The sequence below is a fragment of the Lactuca sativa genome, chromosome 2, assembly GCF_002870075.4.
Source record: "Lactuca sativa cultivar Salinas chromosome 2, Lsat_Salinas_v11, whole genome shotgun sequence".
NCBI lineage: Eukaryota > Viridiplantae > Streptophyta > Magnoliopsida > Asterales > Asteraceae > Lactuca > Lactuca sativa.
The window spans coordinates 48,544,759-48,560,941 of NC_056624.2; positions in this window are offsets into that span (position 1 = coordinate 48,544,759).

Genomic DNA, 16,183 nt, shown 5'->3' on the forward strand with positions numbered 1-16,183 from the left:
CATAATGCGTAAAAAAAACATTTTTGCTAAAAAAACTCACCTTAACCAAGACAAATTTACCCGTCTATGAGAAAAAAACCAAACGATGCTATAAGTTATACTAAGGCCACAAAATATTCATCTTCATTCACCCTCTAAGATCTTGACATTATGCCCGACAATAATTATTATTTAAGAATTGATTCGTAATAAAACAATTTATGTCGATTTCCAACAAATAAAGTCTAAGGCTGTGTTTGGCGCGTCACAGCTAGCTGATAAGCTAGCTTATTTTTCGAGCTTTTTTATGTTGTCGTGTTTGGTAAGCCAAAAAGTAGCTTATAAGCTAGCTTTTTGAAAAACTACTTAGACTAGCTTTTTAGGAGCTTTTTCAAAAATTTTCAAATACACCCCTTAATTAATTATAGAAACACATACTATTGCATGTCATTTTATGTAATTTTATATATTTCAGCTAGCTTTTCAGCTAGTTTTACCAAACGCTATTTTTTATCAGCTAGCTTTTCAGCTATCAGTTAGTTTTTTATTTAACAGCTAGCTTTTTAGCTATCAGCTAGCTTTTCAGCCAACATATAGCTTTTCAGCTAGTACGCCAAACATAGCCTAAGAAATCTCTTTTGAAGCGAGTTTTTTCCAACCCCAACATTTGACAAATCTAGTGGCCGAATCATTGCCAACTTTTTTTTTTGGAAGAAAAGAACTTAAGACAATCTGGTCTCATGCAACTGATAATATGAAATTCTAGACCAAGTGCTTGCAACTTATCCCCTATATCAAAATTGAAAAGGATCAAACCCATGATATGAAAAGAACAAATGATTTTAATCCACAATGAACTAGAATCTTTAAAAGAAATCAACACCGCCAATTTTGAATCAATGCACAATTAAAAGCATACAAACTTACTATACTAAAATCCATATTTATCTTTAGGAGCGAACACTTTTTCCCACTTGATAACTAATCTTCTTTTTGTTTGCTTACCCATCAAAGAAAAATTTACGTCTCTTTGATCACCTTTTGTATGACTTTAGAAGTGGCATAAAATATAACAATGCTACCAATAAAAGACTTCAACAAAGTAGTACGACCTCCAATAGAAAAAGTTTATACCTTCTAATGCGACAACTATTATTATTAGATTCCAACCTTCCACACACAAAATATTTTTTTCCAACCGACAGTATAAGGGTAGCCAAATCTTGACTTTTGCATAAGACATTCTGTCTAAGTCTGATTTTTGTAAATTAATATTCAAACCATAATCCAAGTTGATCTAGTTCAACACCGTAACAATATTTGGAACATTTTTCGACTATTTGTCAAGAAAAAGAACATCACCAAGTAAGTATAAATGAAAATTCGTAAATTCTTTTAACTAACCCGAGCAGGTCGATACAAACTATTTACCACTGCATCTTTAATAGTAACATGAAAACTCTAGATAGCTAAAAATGAAAAGGAAATATGATACGATCTTATTGCCTTAATACTCTTCCCACTTAAAACTCACTACTAGGATACCATGAACCAAAATCAAATAACTTTAGCAAAACTAAAAAAATCCCCATAATGTGGTACATGTATCCCCAACTTAAAAAAATATTTTTTTTTCTTATATGTAAAAAATGATGAATTTAATCTTCTAGTTTTTGTACCAATCAATGACCTCATTAAAAGGTTGTTTGATAGTTGTTTACTATGAAAGATTTAAGTAAGTCAAAGCCTGAGAGTTTGATCGGGTCAAAAGTTTTTAGTGCAATTGTTTCTGACCGAAACCATGTTATTTTATTATGCATCTGACTAACTATGCTGAATGCTTAAAATGATAATTTTAACCTTCCTATTTTGTTTTGTGCTGAATAAACTTTATTAGTTTGAGAAAAAAATAAACTATCAACTATCTTGTGTACATTTATAATAAGGGATAATGACTTGAAAGGGTAACGAACTTTCGACTTTTTTCACATTTAGTCACTAAACTTTTTTTCGTTATCTATTTGCCATTGAACTATTGAAACTGTTCACATTTTACCCTTATGACCGGCTGTAACCGGTCATAAGGGTAAAATGTGAACAATTTCAATAGTTTAGTGGCAAATAGATAACGAAAAAAAGTTTAGTGACTAAATGTGAACAAAATTGAAAGTTCGTTTCCTTCTAGAAAGTTCGATGGCTAAATGTGAACAAACTTCCTATTGTATTATATTTTAGCAAATTATTCATTTTTGTTTAATTGTAGCAACATTTGTTGATGAAGAAATCTATAAAATAAAAAAACAAAATGTAACATCCGGATTTCCAGGTATCATAATTTAAGTATTTTTCTTTTGAGTTAAGAAGAGAGTCTCGATGAGTTGACGCCTCAACTCGTCAAGTAAGGTCGCGACTGATGACTCGGATTAATGAATGGACTCGACGAGTCGGTGAGGCGACTCGACGAGTCTGCGCTGTTGGCAGAAACCCTAAATCTTTGGGCCCGAGCTATATTTAAAGGCACTTAGGGCCTTCAATTGCGACTACCTTTCCCATAAGTGAGAACCCTAGCGAGCTTGAGTGTGTAGAGTGAGAGGAAGAGCTATCTTGAGCTTTTTGGTGTGATTTTGCAAGAAAGGAGAAGAGTTCCAGCAAGAGGGACCAAGGAAGGTTATTGTTCTGAGTTATTCAAGCAAGGAGCTTCATTCTGAGGTACAAAAATGAACCCCTTTCCTTCCCTATTGTGTAGATTCCATTTTGGGGTTAGGGCTTGAATCACTTCAAACCCCTCTTGCAAGTTTGTGTTATAGATCTGGACCCTTCTAGGTCCAGAGAGCCGAGAATATGAAGCTTTAGTAGAGTAAACCTTGGGGTTTGAAGTTAGGAAACATTTTTGGGATTTTTATGGTATATATAGTTACTTTCATCTTACACATAGATATGAAGTATTTTATATAAATTACGTGCTATGTGTGCATATTATTTGAATACTTGTTGTCTATGCTGGATGAACGATTTTATACATGTTTTAAAAATTTTAATGGTATATTTATTTTATATCTACAAATATGTTGCGGATGAAACATGAGTAGATGAAATAGTTGGTGTGTGATGAAATAAAATGATGAGAGATAGGTGATGATAGAAAGGTGATAATAATTAGGTAAATAGATGATGATGAATAGGTGATGTAGGATGAAAGGAGATACCATAACCTTAACCGACAATGTGGCGATGTAGTCATCTACCAGAGTATAGATGGCGACCACGGACTTTTCTAGACAACCCATGAAAACACCAGCAGGCCCATAACCTGTACGTGATGAATTACGAGTTCAGACGATGTTGTAACTACGTATTCATGCGATGATACTCTAACCCCTTACTATGAATTATGAGTTCAGACGATGTTGTAACTACATATTCATGGGATGTCACAAATTCTGCATGCCAAACCAATGATCATAATTCACATTAGTGAGAATGGTTCATTTTTTTTGTAAAACCAAAATCATATTGGAAATTTTGATTTTTTATTTTGGAAGTCAAACCATTGGTTTTTTATTTCGGTTTTGGTTTTTTGTTTTTTTTTAAATATATTTTAAGGGTTTTGTTTTTCTTTATTTCATAGATTTCTTCATCAACAAATGTTGCTACAATTTAACAAAAATAATAATTTGCTAAAACATAATACAAGAGGAAGTTTTTTCACATTTAGTCATTTAACTTTTTAGAGGGAAACGAACTTTCGATTTTGTTCATATTTAGTCACTAAACTTTTTTTCGTTATCTATTTGCCACTAAACTATTGAAACTGTTCACATTTTACCCTTATGACCGGTAACAGCCGGTCATAAGGGTAAAATGTGAGCAATTTCAATAGTTCAATGGCAAATAGATAACGAAAAAAAGTTTAGTGACTAAATGTGAAAAAAGTCGAAAGTTCGTTACCCTTTCAAGTCATTATCCCTTATAATAATTGAACAAACAAAAGCATCAAAAGTCTCATCAACTTATTTAAAGTATAATGTCGTATAAGAATAAAAGCAAATAGAAGGTTATAACAAGCAAATAAAAGAAAGTACGTATCTATTTCTAGTAAACACATTCGCCCTAAAGAATGTAATTGCTTCACAATTCAATCCTCATCGATATAGGTAGAGTGATACACATGAGAAGGAAACAAATATTCAGTTTCTATGATCAAGAAATGTAAATCATACAATGTAATGAGATTAGAAAAATAATAAGAGGGTAGTATGGTAAAAACTTGAGGCAACTATGCAACACAACATTTAATTATGTTAAGAAATCAAGACCACATTAAAACAATCTCTTTCAAAAGAAAGGCCACATTAAAAAACACCATCATCTCATTATATTAAGAAGGATATAGGAAAAAAAGAACGAAGGAAAAGAAAAAATGAAAATAAAGAAAATGTGAGAGGCTAGACCTTGAGTCGAGATGATTTTGGAAATGGAGCAGTTAAAGGTTAGGAGTTCTCACCTGAAAAAATAAAATAATAACATAATTTAAATCAGACGGAGGTTAGGATTTTGTGGTTATGTGACTGAAATAGAGGGTTGCAAAGGAAGTTATCACCAAAGGAAGACGAAGACGCGACATAGTAGTAGGTACTGGCGAAAGAAGGAGATGACGATGGAAACAGAAACGATGGAGGCAAAAGCGATGGAATGATGTATTGTGTCTGGTAAAAATGGGATAACATTCCAAATTAAGCAGTTAACATTTTTTGTTGGACTCGGTAAGACGATAGTGGACCACGTAAGAGGCTAACATGTTGATATTAAAGGCTCATTACCGAATAAGAGGTAACCTGTTACTATACCCAGTAAGAGGTAAATCAAACATGCCCTAACCAACAAAGGGATATCCAAAAAAAATTCGACCTTTAACAAACACTAAGTGTTCATTTCTCACCACACTACCTGCCAATTTCACAAATCTATTAGCTAAAATCCTAGTTATGTCTTTATTTTGGACCCTAATAAAATTTTGTGTCTATAATCCTTTATAAATAACAGGTTTGGCATTTTCAAAATAAGTGTAATAAATGAAAATTTACACCTACCCAAAATATAAATTAGTGTCATGAAATTTCATTACAAATTTGACAATTTCTTTTGTAAAATATTCCAAAACTGTTTCATAACTTTGAAGGAAAAGTCATAAAGTCCTCGCCTTTTCAATGCCACAAGACCAAACTGCACTCTTAATTTTTTTAATCGTGAACCTAGAATCACGCATTTGACTTTGGTACACCGATAGAGGACTTGAATCGATAACTATTATGGCCTGGACTCAACCACCTTAAATTCAAAAAATTTCTCCTTAAAAAAGTACAAGATGTAACTTTCACATGAGACGAGTTTTTAATATACATACCATCCACCAAAAACACCATGAACATTTATTTGATGACGTCTTTGTTGAAGTATGTTGTGTAATAACTTATAATTTTGTCGCATTATTTATCTAATTTATTTTTTTTAATTTTCTCTAAATTGATCACTTCCAAGTACCAATCTCACCAATTTGTTACAATAATATGATGGATTTTTCAATCTCTATCTTTGTAGCAATACGTGTCTCAGTTATTAAATCAACTAGATTAATATACGTGTGTTGCACAAAATATTTTAATATAATTAATATATGTTATTAAAAATAGTTGTGTAGGTATCATTGATTTTGAAATATTTTTTTTACATTGTAGTTACTTTAAATATAGAATATGATAGATATATATTTAAACTAACTCATCTTAAGAGTGTTTATTTTTGGATAATATAAACTTTCATTAACTTTTGATTTTTTGTATTATTACTATTATGATAATTAACCAATTTTGTATATCTATCTTTTAGAATTGTATTATCTTAATAATATATATATATATATATATATATATATATATATATATATATATATATATATATATATATATATATATATATATATATATATATATATATATATATAGGGAGTGGTTCAAATGAGAACCAAAAAAGGTTAAGAACCGTAAGAACCTCTAACTTTAGATGTTTATAAAGGGTTTAGAGTTAAGAACCTTAAACCCTAAACCCCCTAAACCCCAAACCCTAAACCCTAAACCCTAAACCCTTTATAAACTTCTAAAATTAGAGGTTTTTACGGTTCTTAGCCTTTTTTGGTTCTCATTTGAACCTTTACCTATATATATATATATATATATATATATATATATATATATATATATATATATATATATATATCCAAACATGCTTTTGTTCTCTAACAATAGTAGTTTGATATATTATTTTTTTCCTCGTAAAATATATTAGTAAATACTTTTTTCCATTCACCTACACAAATAAAAATTTACAATATATAATATCTGTTAACTTTGAAAAAAAATACCTAATTACACGTTTACATAGAGACAAATGTGAGTAATGAAGTCATTTTACCTAGAGAATATCACACCATCGAATATACTTCATGTCGGTATGATTGACATGTGGATAAGTCAGATTTCAGGTTATCTGTTTGATGTTTATCACTTAACAGAATCGTATTACTTATGTTAATCCGTTTTTTGGTTATTTGGTCCAGTTTGAACAAATTCGTTTTCGTTACTCGAATAACTTACTAAATCCAAATTGTTGCATTCGTCTTCCCTTAATCTCATCAACTTGTTTAATATCATCTTCGTTATTATATTTTGCCGGCCATTAACTTGGTCAACCTTTGTATTCGCGTACATCAAGTCATGTGAATATATCATATATCATATATTAATATTGAGATATACTATATAGAGTAAAACGTATGTAAATACTTATTTGAGTAAAATTAAATCACCCAAGTCATGTGCTTTAATTAATTAATTAAACATTATACTATAACTTTTTCTAATTAAAAGTAATTATATAAATAATCATCACATTTTAAAATTATAACGAATTTACTCAAGTGAAAAAAAAATTAAGCACACAGGCTTAATAAAAAATGCTCTAAGAATGAGCAATCTTGTCATTCTACTCAATTGGAAGAATTAATAATTAGAATCCTAATTATTATTAGAAAGTAAAAAAAAAATCTTGTAGGTATAGGAATATATGGTTGAGATGTATTATGACTTTAGATTTTGGTTTCACTGGAGATGTGAGAAACAACCCATGAAAACACACAAATAAAATACAAAAAATTTATCAAAAGTTAGAAAAATATTAATAAGAAGAATAAAAAGAATACATGTATGAAATCAATAACAAACCTTATAACAAAAGAATCCAAAATTTTTAGCGACAATACATCCATTGGTATTCTCTACAAGGAAATGACATTATGCATACATATAGGTAAAGATATTATGAGGAATCCTTTAGACTGCAATGGTCATGAAATGCCATTAAGTATATGTAAGGTAAAAAACGAACATGATTTAATCAATTTGTTTCATAAAATACCATTAACTATATATAAATTACAAAACTTCTGAATGATTGTCATTAATTATGTGAAAAATGAAAAGTTTTGGAGGTTTCAAATGCATATGATGCAAGAGAAAATGTCTCCTTTATAAGTATACTAGGTGAATACCCGCGCGTTGCGCAAAATACAACAATATATTTGAAATCTTTACAAATATATGGTTTTTTTTTTAATATTTCAATGAAGTTGTTGTTAGCTTTTTTATAATACATTTTATACTAAGTTGGTATAAACATTGTTCGTTTTGAGTTATATGATAATCTAAACATCTTTTAAAATTCTATAATCTTAATTGTCTCAATGACCTCTACCTGCAGGTTACTCATAAATATAATTAAATATAATAGATGATTTAACGATACTTTTAGTTGCTATTATGATTAGTTAGTTTTAAAAAGTTTATTTTGTTTAAGATTTTAATTTCTATCATTGTAATTTATGTAAATATTAAACATTCTTTTTGTTTTTAAAGGTAACAGTAAAATTTATATATATAATGTTACTTTTAACAATTATAGTTGTAAGTTATTTAAAATAACGTATTTGGAAACTCTTAATTATTTTAATTTGGTTTCAAAATTTTAATTTTTTTAAAATTTATATGATGAATATTGTTAGTTTCATTTATTGTAATTATTTAAAACAACAAACATTGTTTTTTATTTTTAAAGATAACATTATAATTTTTTATATAATATTACTTTTAACGGTTCTTATTATAAGTTATTTTTAAGCTATTTATTTGAAAATTCTTAATCATTATAAAATATAGTTTCATGGTTTTTTTTGTTAATTTAGGATTATAATTTAGGTTTAACACTATAACTTATAACTTTTAACTATTTATAAAATAGTCTCTTGATTTTTTTTTTCAAGTTTAACTGAAACTTTGATTTAAGTTAACCAATTAACATTATATTGGAATTAATAATTTAACTATTTTGCATAAAATCATAAATTATACAAAAGTTGTGACTTTAAAAATGACAATTATTCACATACAACAACATATCTAAACTAATAAGTTAACTATAATAGGTTAAAAAATTAAAGTTCTAATTTTATAAATAGAAGTAAAATATGATATTTTAATATTGTACTTAAGTTATGATTAGCATTTAGTTTTTACATTAATTTAAGATTATTAGCCAATTTATAATAATTATTGGAAAGAAATTGAAAAGTCATGAATGTTTCAAATGCATGTAGTGTAAGTAACAATGCCTCTTTTATAAGTATACTAGGCGAATGTCCATACGTTGCGCAGAAACACTTATATATATATATATATATATATATATATATATATATATATATATATATATATATATAATATATATAACAGTAACATTGCTGTTAAATTTGATATAATAATTCGTATACTAAATTGATATAATATATTGATTATTTTGATTTATAAGATAATATATACATCTATTATAACTGCATAATCTCAACCGTTTAAATGACTTCTACCCGCGAGTTACTTATGAATAAATTAAATATAATATATGGTTTAATATTATTTATAGTTGTTCTTGTTAATTAATTTTTCAAAAATATATTTGCTTAACGTTTTAATTTCTATTAGTATAGTTATTTAAAATATCAAACATTGTTTTTTGATTTTAAAGGTAACAATATAATCATTTATATAGAGTTATTTTTAACTATTGTTATTGTAAATTATTTTAAGCTACTTATTTGAAAACTTTTAACGATAATATAAATATATTTAGGAAATGTTTTAGTTAAATTGAGATTATAATTCAGTTTTTTTATTTAGCACTATAATTTATCACTTTTAACTATTTGCAAAATATTCGTTGGGTTTTTTTTAAGCGGAACTGACATTTATATTTAAGTTGACACTGTAATGTTATACTTAAATTAACAATTTAAGTATTTTGTCCAAACTATTCAAAAGTTGTTGTTGTAAACTGATAATGGTTTACAAACAAAAACATATTAAATCTAATAAATTAAGTATAATTTGTTAAAAGTTAAAGACATAACTTTAAAAGTAGAAGTAAAGATGTTATTTTAATATTTAAATTTAGTTTATTTATAATTACACTTTAGGTTTAATATTTATTTAACCTTATTAACCAATTTATAATCATTTTTAGAAAGACACTACAATTTATTACTTTTAACTATTTAAAAAATATTAGTTGGTTTGTTTAAGTTAAACAAAACTTTATATTTAAGTTGATCATATAATGTTATATTTAAATTTATAATTGAAGTATTTATACAAATTGTTCAAAAGTTGTAGCTTTAAAATGATAATGGTTTACACACAACAATATATTAAAACTAATAAATTAAGTATAACATGTTAAAAGTTAAAAAAACATAACTTTATAAGTAGAATTAAAGATATTCCTTTTATATTGAAATTTAGTTTATATATGATTACACTTTAGGTTTCATATTTATTTAATCTTATTAACCAACTTATAATCATTATTAGAAATAAATTGAAAAGTCATGGGAGTTTTAAAAGAATGTGGTGAAAAGAAAAATACATTAAAGTTTTAAATGAATGTGGTGAAAGGAAAAATACTTCATTTATAAGTATATATATATATATATATATATATATATATATATATATATATATATATATATATATATATATATATATATATATATATATGACATTGATTTTCTTCAAAAACTCATATTTCAAACCATGTTTTTTCGAAAATGAATTTTAGACCTTTATATTGGTTTTTAAACCTATAAATTTATTCTTAACTACAATCACATTGTTGCCCACCATTTTCGACAATTTTTTTCCTAAGTAGAATTAACAAGTTCTTCAAATCCTTCCACTTGCATCCAAAGAATGAAACAACATAAAATGAATATACCCATAATTTAACATCTCACTTTCAAGGATAATCGAATTATGATATGGTAATTTTTTGACATATTAAAAAGATTTTTTGAGATGATAAATTGATCTAGTTTACTCACCTGTGTACCATTTTTATTAATACAATTATAGTCTCTCCCACCTATATGAACATGTATCCAAGTTGCATGTTGAATAAAATTATTAAAGAAATTAGCAGATCTTTGAAAAAAATGTGATTTAAACCTTTAGGATTGATCACGAGCTTTATTAAAATCATTGAATATGTACTACCTTTTCCTTTGATTGATAAAAAAAATAATAGTAGGCCATAAACCTCTTTTACTACCCTTGTCTTAAGGAGAATGCACATTGATAATCTAGATCGTAACATTACAGTTAATCAATTTCACTTCCACTATCACACAATCATCCATACATGTAACAACAGTTTCAGTAAAAGTAAATGGATCACAAACTAGAATAATGTCTTCCAAATGTCCTCATGTTCTAGTGCATGCAAAATCAAACTTGAAACTTACCTACATCATCTTCAATTAAAACATGCCAATCCTTTTGATTATATTTTCTTGAACACCCAAAATTTAACCTCATGTACAACACACAAGTTGTTTGTTCAACCCCTTGTCTTTCTACCTCTCACCCACAAATGTTTATAGACACAATAATAATCTATATCATGCAACCATGGTTGAAATTCATATTCAAAACAAACAAACCCCTCCCACTGACCTTTTATATATAAAATATATCATGCAACCCTGGTTGAAATTTGGTAGCCATGTTCTTTTATTTAAAATTTTCTTCTTCATTGGAATCTTTAACAATATATACATCCACTTTTTCAATATATGCAAGAAGAAATTATCATAGAACGTCATACCATGATCCAGGTGTTTGCTTTAGACCATATATTTCATTGTCTGGAATGTATTAGAGGATTGGAATTTTGGTATGTTCGTATCAAGGAGGTTGTTTGATACATACCTTTTCTTTTAGTACTCTAATCAAGAAAGCACACTTAAATTTTATTTGCTATACTTTAAATTGCATTGTTGTATCATATGCAAAAAACATTATAATATATTTAATTATTTCCATAAGAGAAAAATTCAACTCATAATGTATGATCTCTTGTTGATAACTACTTGCAAGGTTTGATAACTACAATATATCACATCCCACTCAAACTATACAATTAAAATGCATAAAACAAGTTGGATATGAGGTTAAGAATTAACACGTCTAAATACACACCATTACAAGGAAAAGTTTTGAAATTTTGAGTAAAGAACTTAATAACGAGATTGTAACATCCATAAAAATCATGATAAATTTAAACTTTTTAAAACGAAACAAACTTATAAATTGTTTACAATCATAGTTTTCAAAACAAGTTCAACATCAGAGTCTCCAAAACTCATAAGTCAAAACATGAGGATGTGTACGGTTACGCATTCGCATTCGCACAATCATCTGAAATGTCTGAAACATAACCCAAAACTGTAAGCCATCACTTAGTGAGATTCCCTAAAGTACCAACACATAACATAAGCATAATACAACCAACATGCATACAGAGCCTTTAGCCTGACTGGAATGCCCCACTTGCCTACAGTTTATTGGGTACGCTCACAGAACCTTCAGCATGACATGTAAGCCTCACCGGGGCTTCAGCATATCTTGAACATTCTCCGGTCCTTCGGCCTGACTAGTACGCCTCTCGGGCCTACAGTTTATCCGGGATGCCCTGGGTCTCTTGGCCTTCAGTCTACAATGGTCTGCCTCAATCCAACCACACATAAGCCATGTCGACATATACATAATAGTTAAGCATACATATAACCAGTCAAGAGACAATTAGACAGATCTTACAGATCACTAAGCATAGCATCATCCTATATACAAGGATACATATCTAACAGATCACTACAAAATATCAATGTGTAATAAACTAGGATAACAATCCAATGGGCCGACTTTCGTGCTTTCGACCCAAAACTATAGTGAGGAAAAGTCACCCCGCAAACTGAACAGAAGCTGATGAGGTCTTGACTCTGAATCTCAATTATCTAACTGAAACCTATTCCCACCAAATGACCAATTTCAATCAAAATCCCAAAATACCCTCAAATTCAAACTTGGTCAAAGTTAACTGGTCAAACCGACTAGGTCAATTGAGTCAACCCAACCGAGTTAACTCGACCGAGTCTACTCAGGGCATGTATGCGGGGTGTATAATCGAGGTACATTAGGCATATGCAGCTTCACATGATGACCACCATCGGGGTGGTTGACCTCGTACGTGGTGCGTACTCCAAGTACGCGGGACATACCCTCGCAAGTCCCAAAACTCCATTAAGTGCTTAATGGCTTAAGCTCTAACATCCATAATTCAGATCCATGGCTAAAATCCTCCTAAGATTCATAAAGTCTCCAACTTTATGACCTAGCATGTCCAATAAGTGCTTAACACAAGGTCTTATTCCATTAAGATATTCTACAAGATACATGAAGCAAAACTAACCATTTGGAACCCATTTTTATGACTTAAGACTCCTCATAGGGTCTGAATGGACAACTCAAAGGTCAAGAACATGCTATATTCAAGATCTAACATTTTGGGACCTAAAAACCTCCATAAAACAACCAAAACTAGATCTATGAGATAGAGGGATCAGGTTGCAAGCTTTTTACCTTAGAATGGTTGCAAATGAAGTACAAATCCCAGATCAAAGGTGCTTCACTCCTCCAGGATGAGCATGGATTTCTTCCTTCTTCTTCTAAAAACACAAATATACACTTTTAGGCTAGAATGGCTTCTTAAGGTGAGTTAGGGTTGCAAAACGTCTCAAGAGGGATGGAGGCTGATGAGGTGAGGGGAAATGAGGTTATAAGGATGCTCATATATGAGCTAAACCCTAAAAACTAGGGTTTCCATATCTAGCAAGTATGTCCTGTGTATGCTGATGTACGCCTAGCGTACTAGGGCGTGCCCTAGTACCCTAAGCTTACGCACGTATACATGAAGTACTCATATTCCTCTCAAATTACAAAAAATGCTACTAGGGCTTCCAATGAACATTATCTTCTACTTAGCGACTAAAATGCAACATAATTAAAATATAGGGTTGAAATTAGAAGTACCTCACCATTGGGAGGTTACAAATATAATATATTGCGGAAACATAAGTTAATCTCAAATGATCTTTGTTATCTCAACAATAAAAGTTAGATTGCGAAAAAGTAAGGAAGTAAATAGCAACAAGTTATATCAATAAGCATAAACAGGTAGACACTTATTTGAATTGTAACATGGTTTCCATTCAAATACAAGTTAGTAAATGATGAACAACTTAACTGAAAAGGGACTCAGATAAATTATCAATCAGATAACTTTAGATAGTATAGAGATGAAGATATCTTGTATTGATAAGATCTGGATTGGTACATAAACATGAAGAGGATCACTCTATTTATAGAGGTCCAAAAGTTATGAAGAAATAATAAACTATTACAAAGCTACTGACTCCGGTGACTCTAAAAGGTACACCAGATAATACAATGTTTACACGCATAGTCAGTTAAACTAACTTGTTTCAGTCTTCATGTTCAAAAGATATATGTGGGTCTTTTCTTCTTGTCTTCAGGTTCTACTGATGGTTAACAGTCTTCGACATTCTCCTATTTGCTTCACAAAAGCATTCGCTCTTCGGGTCCTTCTTAGACGATGAGGGTCACTTTCTTGTGTCAACAAAAAATACATGCACCATTTTTAGAAACTAAATTGCACCATTGTTATTATCAAAACCATAGTGAGAACATTGTCTAAATAAAGAATGTAATGAAATTATGTTCCTTTTCATTTATGACGAATAACAACAATTGCTTAAATCAACACTAACCATAACTAGACTATGAAGCTTCAATATGATCTTTCCAACCAATGTAAGAAATGACCCTTCTCCAGTTGTATGAGTGGTTCGATCTATTCAAGCTTAAGATTTCATTCTGTTGTTCCTGTAATACCGAGCACAAGTGATCATAACATCATGTATCAAGAAAAATAAATATAGTAGTATGAAATGTTTTAGTGAATACATGAATCAAATTCGATGAGAGGAAACATTTCATCTTCAAGTCCATTCAGGTATCTAGGACAACTTCTTTTCCAATAGCCTTTATCTTGACAACAAGGGAAATCGTCTTTAATTTAATCGTGGTTTGGAGCAATTTTTGTATTGATTTTTCTCTTTAATCCTTGATTGAACACTTCAGTCACTTATAAATGCCATTTAATGGTGTACCAGGCCGATAGTCTGAGAGACTACATCACTGGCCTGATACTTAGCAATTCGGTAATGAAAATACCACAACGTCTCACGAACGAATCTAAATTCGAATAAACTGTACACAAGTCTTGGAACCGTATCCCAGGAAACATGAAAAGAGATGGTACGAAAAAATAAAATAATAAGAAAGGGACAAGAGGCATGGTTGCCTACAGACCGGATAATAGATGAAGGAATACACTTATAAGATTAAAACAATAAGATCGATAGATTCAAAATAGGTAGAAGAATCAAACACAAGGAATAGAGATCAAAGTTGTGCTGAATGATTGAAAAGCACTGACTTAGAAGAGCTCGATAAAGAACTACTACTGTAAAGGCAATGTAGAGTTACAAGATCATTAAAAGAAACACGGTGCATGCAAAAACTATTTATACTCTAACCCTAGCATAATAAAGAATCGGGTGGAGAGGCCCAGTCCATTACAAAAGATAAAACAATACAATAATTGACACAACAATTTATAATCCCAAAAATCTCGCCCTTTGTGTCAATAAGGAAGGCAATCTTCATTTTTGTTGCCGCTTTTGAACTTTAAATAGCCTCGGCATAATCCCCAGCAGAGTCTTGCAAACCAAGACATACCAATTGATCATGTCCGCAAAACACTTCTTGTCCACAACACTGCTTGCTTTATTCTGACTCACAAAATCCACAATATATACGAGATCGGAGGAGAAGTATAGATGTTTGTCTGGCAAATAGAAGTAGACTCTGTGAAAGTTTACATTTGGTTTTTCTCTTATCTGAAAAGCAACATTCCAATCCTTCTTTCGTATCCTCCCCAACTTCATCATATCAAGATCCTTCGGAGGCTCCTTGGGAAGAACTGTAGGTTTCTTATGTAGAACAGTGGCAATTTCCACATCTATCTTTCCAATCTATTGGATGTGACATACCAACATTCATTTCAGATGTGCAATGATAGGCTCGAATTTCTGTTCATCCTTCAGTAGTAGACGTAACAAAGAAATCCAACCGAATGGGTTGAGGAAGGGCAGATCTGTGAGAGTAAATTCATGCGTTGAACTCACAGCCGCACGATCAACCTTGAAACATGCATTAATGAAGCTCTTAGTTTCAATTGGTCCGACCACCTTAATAGTTGTGATCTTCTTTGAGTTCTACGTTTCATATGGTGGCCTCATGTGGTTTAGATAAAACGAAAAGAGCACCTGATCAACACCTTTTTCAGCAGGAGAAACATTCGTATTCTTGTCAAAGCTGTGAAATAGAAAATCCTTCAGTGTAATAGGCATATCAAGCTGCAAATCTGAAGAGTTCTCCAAATCAAATGATCCAACGGGCTCTATCCAGTAAACGTTTAGATTGTCGACGGCTTCTTTCAGAATTCGTTCCAGTGTCCACAAAGGAAAGATGGTTTTGTGAGCTTTCAAGGTTTCCTCTGCTTAACAAGCAAGCTTTTCTTTCTCTTCAGCTTTCCTGACAATGCGATGATTTTCATCTATTTT